This window comes from Emydura macquarii, unplaced genomic scaffold (assembly GCF_026122565.2).
Source record: "Emydura macquarii macquarii isolate MOO-44397 ecotype Brisbane River unplaced genomic scaffold, CSIRO-AGI_Emac_v2 contig_306, whole genome shotgun sequence".
Lineage (NCBI taxonomy): Eukaryota > Metazoa > Chordata > Testudines > Chelidae > Emydura > Emydura macquarii.
Genome location: NW_027130443.1, coordinates 12,775,340 through 12,781,732, shown reverse-complemented (window position 1 = coordinate 12,781,732; position 6,393 = coordinate 12,775,340).

The window sequence follows — 6,393 nt, the reverse complement described above, 5'->3', positions numbered from 1 at the left end:
TAAAAACTCATTTATTAATAAAGCTCTGATCATGTAAACTGCAATAAGCCAGGTGCCTGCACCAGAGATCTTGCAGTCTGAACAAAGAGAGGATTCTCAAAAGACACAAGCTATATTGCAGGGAGGGATACACAACAGTTCAGTGCTAGTTGATCTGATTGTAAGATCTGACCCTAAACTAAGACTGTAATGGTCAATATCAAATAACTAATAAATCAGTAATCAAAACTAGATGAGCTATTTCACAGGCATTCTCCACCTTCTGCAGCAGTTACAGCTAACAGGATCACTTCAGTAGTCAATCTCCAGTGCTAAATTCCTGGTGATCATGTGTAGATGTGTTGCCACTAGCAATGCCATTGAGGGAAGTGATCCACCATCACTACCCTCCAGGTGGGACAAGGGAACATCTTCATACCCATTCCACATATACTAGTGCCATTAGCTGGGGGAATGACCCACCTTTTATAAATGAGGTTGCATTTTGCTAAGGGGCTAACATTAAAACAGCACCTGTGCAAACAGTCTTTTCAGGTTAGTTCTGAAAGTGAGGAATGAAGGAGGCCTCCTGAGAACTTGTCCCATACCCTAGGAGTTGCCACTGCAAAGGTCAATTTAAGATATGATAGCTGAACTCCTAAAAAGGAGCTGACATCAGAGGAAAAACAGTCTGAAGAACAGATGCTGATACTCCTCATACCACATTTCGTCTTAGAGCTAAATGGGACATTAGGCTAAACACTGGGGAAAATTCATAAGGATGACTATTTGGTTAGGCTGTGAGAAAAGACTTCTCAAAGAGAGTGGTACCTCCCTAAGACATTTATGTCCCTGAGACATGTAAAGCTAGGACTTGCCAAAGCCCCAACAAATAGGCTGTGGGAAACAATCCTGCTTTGGCTACTGATCTGATACTGTTGGTCTCTTCCAGCTCTAATTTCTCCAGACTCTATGCAAAGATCCATTAAAAATAATGACAGCACAGATGTTATAGAAACTGCGTTGCCCTCTCACTAATGCCTTTTCCTATATTTTCTCTGGCGGAGTTGGCAGGTGTTCTGCTTAGCTTTTCTCAGTTGGACATTGCTCTCTGCATATATTACATGGGTTATAAACACACTTGGAATGATGCTCTGTAGGAGTCCCTTCAGTTCAAGTAAGCACAGCAGGGCCTCTTAAGATAGGCACTGTGGTATCTGCACACTGTCCTGAGATCAAGGAGCTGCAGAGTTCTAATTCTGATTCCAGCTATGGCTTTAGACAAATGATATTTCAGAGGTGTTGCAGACCTGAATCTCCCCTTAAATGGGAGCTGTGGTTGCTCAGCCCCTCCTTAAATTCACCCTAGTACAGAAAGTCTTCACAAAGCCTATGCTCCAAGGGGTGTTAATTTGAGGGACTAAGTGGAAAACTTAAGCAATGCCGAGGGCCTTGTGTGGGTTCTTGGGCACAGATGTGAATTTTACCAACACACAGTAGCAAACTACGCCAATGGGTGTTCAGTGAAGTGTTGTGGCAATCTTCAGGAACTCTGAAGAAGCTGGGAGTTGGAATCTTTACCCAATGACAAAAGACATTCTTATGAAAAGAGCAACAGGAAAACAAAACCAACATCCCCTATCACTGTAGCCTACAAGAGGACTGCAGCTCCACCACTAGGTTCACATCCTGCAATTAAATCTATGCAGGTAGACTTTTTGTAGAAAGTGGAGTTCCATGAAGCCGATGAGCCTCTTCATGGGCACATGTTTATTTGCAAGGTCTGGCCCTAAACTGACAGAAAAAAAGAACCCAACACCACCTCTGCTGTAGGCTCCAGTCATGCAAGATGCTCGTTTTCTTCAAACAGCTCTGAGGGCACTCAGCACACTGCATGATAGGGTCCTTAGTGAGTAAGACAGGAAGAAGGAAGTGGAGTCAAAGGCACAGTGCTAGCTGGGCACTTCAGGGAGTAGTGACAGACCTTGCCTGGTTGTTAATGCTAATTCCACATCCACCAGACTGAAAATCTCATCCCTTAAAGCTTTCTAGAGAAAGAAGAAAGTATGCCTGCTTATCCCACAAGAAAAGAGAAATAAGTCAGTTTTCTTCCCTAAGAAGCTTTGTATTAACAAAATTAATGCAGGAAGTTTGATATGATTTTTTATTATTTTGTAATTACATCTCATGGTTGCACAATTTTTACCTTAGAACTCCCACAAGTTGTAACAATTTTGTCATTAGAAATAATTAGCCATCAAGTGAAGCCAGTGGAAAAGAAAACCATCATCCCACATCTGTCAGAGTATCACTCAATAATTCTTCACCACACTTTATAACATGATAGAAATAGTCACTTATGGGTGTTACATAGAGCCTATGTCATTGCAAACTCTCAGATCTGAACTGGGGATGAATATTCAGGCTTGTCTGAATCATTTCACACTCAACAGATCCAGCAGTACAATGCTCAGTGGCTCAGCGATTTCCTGCCTTTCAGCATGCGTCGGAGGATCACCTCGATCCCGCTGGGAGTTCTGATACGCTTGCACCAGCCGTGCGTCCGTTTGCGCTTCAGGTTCTTTGGTTGATATTCATTCCCGCGTGCCTTGGTACGTATTTGCTGATGGCTCCATGGTGACAGCTGCCCGGGGATGCTTCGGAAGATGCCTGCAGCTCGGAAGGACAGGCTGATGCTTGAAGGCTGCCCCAATGCGTCCGAGAGGATGGAAATTGTCCTGGGCTGCAAGGGAGAGGTTGCGACTCGCTGCAGCAGGAAGAATCTTGGTAGAGTGAAGAAAAAGCAACAGGAGAAAGAAGTTAACAGGAAGTCAGACAATGAACTAGCGTTTCCGGAATCCAAGCACACCGCAAAAAGCCCAGCAGGGGGGCAGTTTCCCCAGCCAGGCACAGGGAAGGGAGATGCTGCTGGCCGCGCTTCTCCAGCACAGCTCTGCCAAGGCACCACGGCCCGCTCCCTGCAGCCAAGGCACGCAGCGCCCCTCTGCTCGGAGGGCCATCGCTGCGTCCCGGATCCCGTCCCGACCTCACCCCCCCCCCAGGCTCCCCGCCCCCGCCAGCCACACGTCGCCGCCCCTTTCCACTCACCCCATTTCCAGGGACCCTTCTTCTGCCCTCGCCCTCCCCCCAGCCTGCCCCCACTCGGCCCCTCCGCAGCGAGGGGGGCTCCGGCAGCCGCGCGTTACCTGCCACCGGGAGCCACAGGCCAAAGGCGGCCCAGGCGGCCCGCGAGGGAAGCCATGTTGGTGGTAGCGGCCATCGTCCCCCAACCCAACAACAAGCCCCTCGCCCATTGGCTCCCGCAGCCCGGCCTATCACCATCCGCCGCCAGGCGGGAGTGCGGCGCAAAGGCTTCTGGGATATATAGTTCTCCGAGTCACCAGCGCGACCGGTGCTGGCCGAGGCCGCGGGGCCTTTAGTCTCTGTGACGGGCTGAGGGCGGCGCAGCGCGGGGCGGGGCTCTGTGGGGTGCGCTCAGCCCCCCGGGCCTTGGCCGCCCGGCCCAGTGTTCCCGGCTCGTCCCCGTTCCCTAGCTCCCCCCCCTCCCCACTCGGGCCCGGGGGTCGCCATGGAAACGGGCTGGACAGCGCCCCACTGCTGTGAGGGAGGGCAGCCTGTGGGTTAAAGCCTGGGCCCGGGCTCCTGGGTTCTGTCCTGGCTCTGGGGCGGGGGGGTCTAGTGGTTAGAGTGGGGGGGCTGGGAGCCTGGACTCCTGGCTATGGGGCGGGGGGGTCTAGTGGTTAGAGTTGGGGTGCAGGGGCTGGGAGTCTGGACCCTGGGTGCTGCCCCTGCTCTGGGGTGCGGGGGGGTCTAGTGGTTAGAGCAGGGGATTCAGGAGTCTTGGGTTCTCTTCCTGCCTGTGATCCCTGAGTGGGAGCTAATGGTTATAGGTGTAGGTGGCTAGGAATCGCCACGAGCTCCATACAGACATAAGAGACTGTCCACATAGAACAAGCTGCCGGATGGTGGCCTTAGTCTGGTTAAACTGGGAGTTTCCAGGGGTGTGTGTGACAATCCTAAAGCATCTCTCCAATTCCTGCCAAAGAATCCTGCATGGAAATTTCGTTACAGCTGGGGCACCCAGTGAGAGAAGATGCAACTTTTTATAGAGCCAAAGGGCAAGTATGAACCATGGGTGCAAGGTGCAGCTATGGAAAACCCAATCCGGTCTTTAAATGGTGTACTAAAGGCCAGATTCAACCCTCATGCAATTCTCATTGGATTCAGTGTGGTTGATCACCTTACAGAAGAGCTAGATTTGGTCCTGAGTGGTGAAGTGAGTTACTGCCATTTGCTGTTCATTTCTGGAGCCCTGAGTTTAGATCCTGCCAGAGGGTCAAGTTGTGTGATATCAATGGGCCTGATCCTTCTGCCCTCGTTGATCTCAATAGGGGATGCTCAGAATCTCTTTAAGATTTAGCCCAGGTGTTCCACATAAACAAGGATGAAGACTATTGTTTGTGAGTCACCTATGAAAAGCCAGATCTCATCCAAAGTTGTTTATTGCCTAACGTGAAGGCAGGAGTGAAAACCAAATGGTTCACCTTTTGTGTCTTATAACACAAGGATTTGGTGTCTGGAGAGGATCTAAATTAAGCCTCAGCTAAACAAAGCTTCTGTATTTGACGCTTTAAACACAGCATCAGATGCACCCCTCTAACCCACAAGGTAAGTAGCTCCTCATCTGTCATATTACACACTGTGCAATAATATTTCATAGAATCCCTTATCCATGTATAGTGCCTTTCATACAGTGGTGTTGAAGGGTGAAGTTTAAAAAAAATGCCTATAGGTGTTAGGCACCCATCTCCCATTTAATTTCAGTAGGGGTGGGGTGCCTGATGTGATGTCTTTAAAAATCTTACCCAAAGCAGGTTGCAAACAATGAATTAAGCTTCACAATCCCCATTCCATCCTGAGTGGTAGATGTAGCCCCATTTTTCAGACAGGGAGATTGAAACACAGAGAAGAGATTTACCTGAGGTTGTGCAGAGGCCAATGCAGAGCTGAGACAAGATGCCATCCCCTGCTTTAACCTCTGGACACACAGGCATGTAGAGCAAGAAATAGTAGAACCTAGGAGTCCTGACTCCCAGGCTTCCCTACTCTAATTATTAGCTACTATTGACTTTAAATAATAATGTGCATTTATATGATCCCTTTCATCAGGATTTGTTCTTATCTCTTCTCTCTCTGTCCCTGTCACTCATCCCTCAAAAATGGAGATGGAAGCACAGGACTGATGTTCACAAACAAGGAACTGTCCTGCAGTTCCCAGTATGTCTAGCCACCCTAGTGGATATGTCGTCACCACAACACAGGGCTGTGGGCTCTTTGCCATGGTGGATTATTAAAAAAACCTAATACATTTTCTGTCAAAATGGTTTTGCTGGCAACAGGTCTGAGCTGTTTTTTCTGTTACCTCAGGGACTGAAGTGCTGATGTGAGAGGCACAGGGCTGTGCAATGGACGTGACACAAAGGTGCACAGCCTTGGTTCTCGTCATGGCTGGAGGAGATGCTTTGCCTTTGCCCCTTTCCTCATTGCCAGGCCTCTTAGGGTTATCACTTTAATCGCTCTGTGCCTCAGTTTCCCCAGCTGTAAAACCAGAATGATACTACTACTTCACCAGGGGAGTTATGAGATTGGATGTCTGTAAAGCAATTTGAGATTTCAGATGAAACTTTTTATAGAAGAGTGATTATTCTTAGACCTCCATAAATATATAGTCATGTGATATTTAACAGGAGACTATCCATTATTATTAATTTTGGTGCTCCTCTCCTAAGCATTAAGATGCTGTACAGTAGTGACAGGGATCATTACACCTTCCACTGAAATGGAGCCACCTCTGGGGAGGGACAGAGCAGCTGTTCTTGGGCCAATTACCCTACCCAACAGGTTCTGTGACTTGTGCATTTCCCAGATTAAACTATTTGATGAATTATTGCAGGAATTAAAACTACAGCAGATTATCCATTGTAGGTACACTTAATATTGATTTGGAGTGTGTAGCATACATTGCTTTTTACTTTCATTTGGTAGCTCACGTTTTTAGTAACAAAAGGGGATTATTTGAAAGACTCCCTGTTTTCATGGCGCTGTAATTCAAGTTAATGGGAACAAGCAACAGTGTTAGAGCTCTCTCTGGGCTTGATCCTGCACAATTCTGGTCAGCAGGAAAAGGCTCAAGCCCTGTTCCTTTTGAGCTCTGGCTGCCCAGGGAAAGGGGTAATTTAATAAAAACAGGGGGAGGGTCACAAAACTGGCTTTTTCAATATTGCATCTACTTGCTTCACAAATCTGCCTCCTGGGTATCTCAGTCATATCTGCTGATGTTAGTTCTGCACAGCCAACGCAGCTACTGGCTGCAGAGTGAGCTGCATGCCCTTT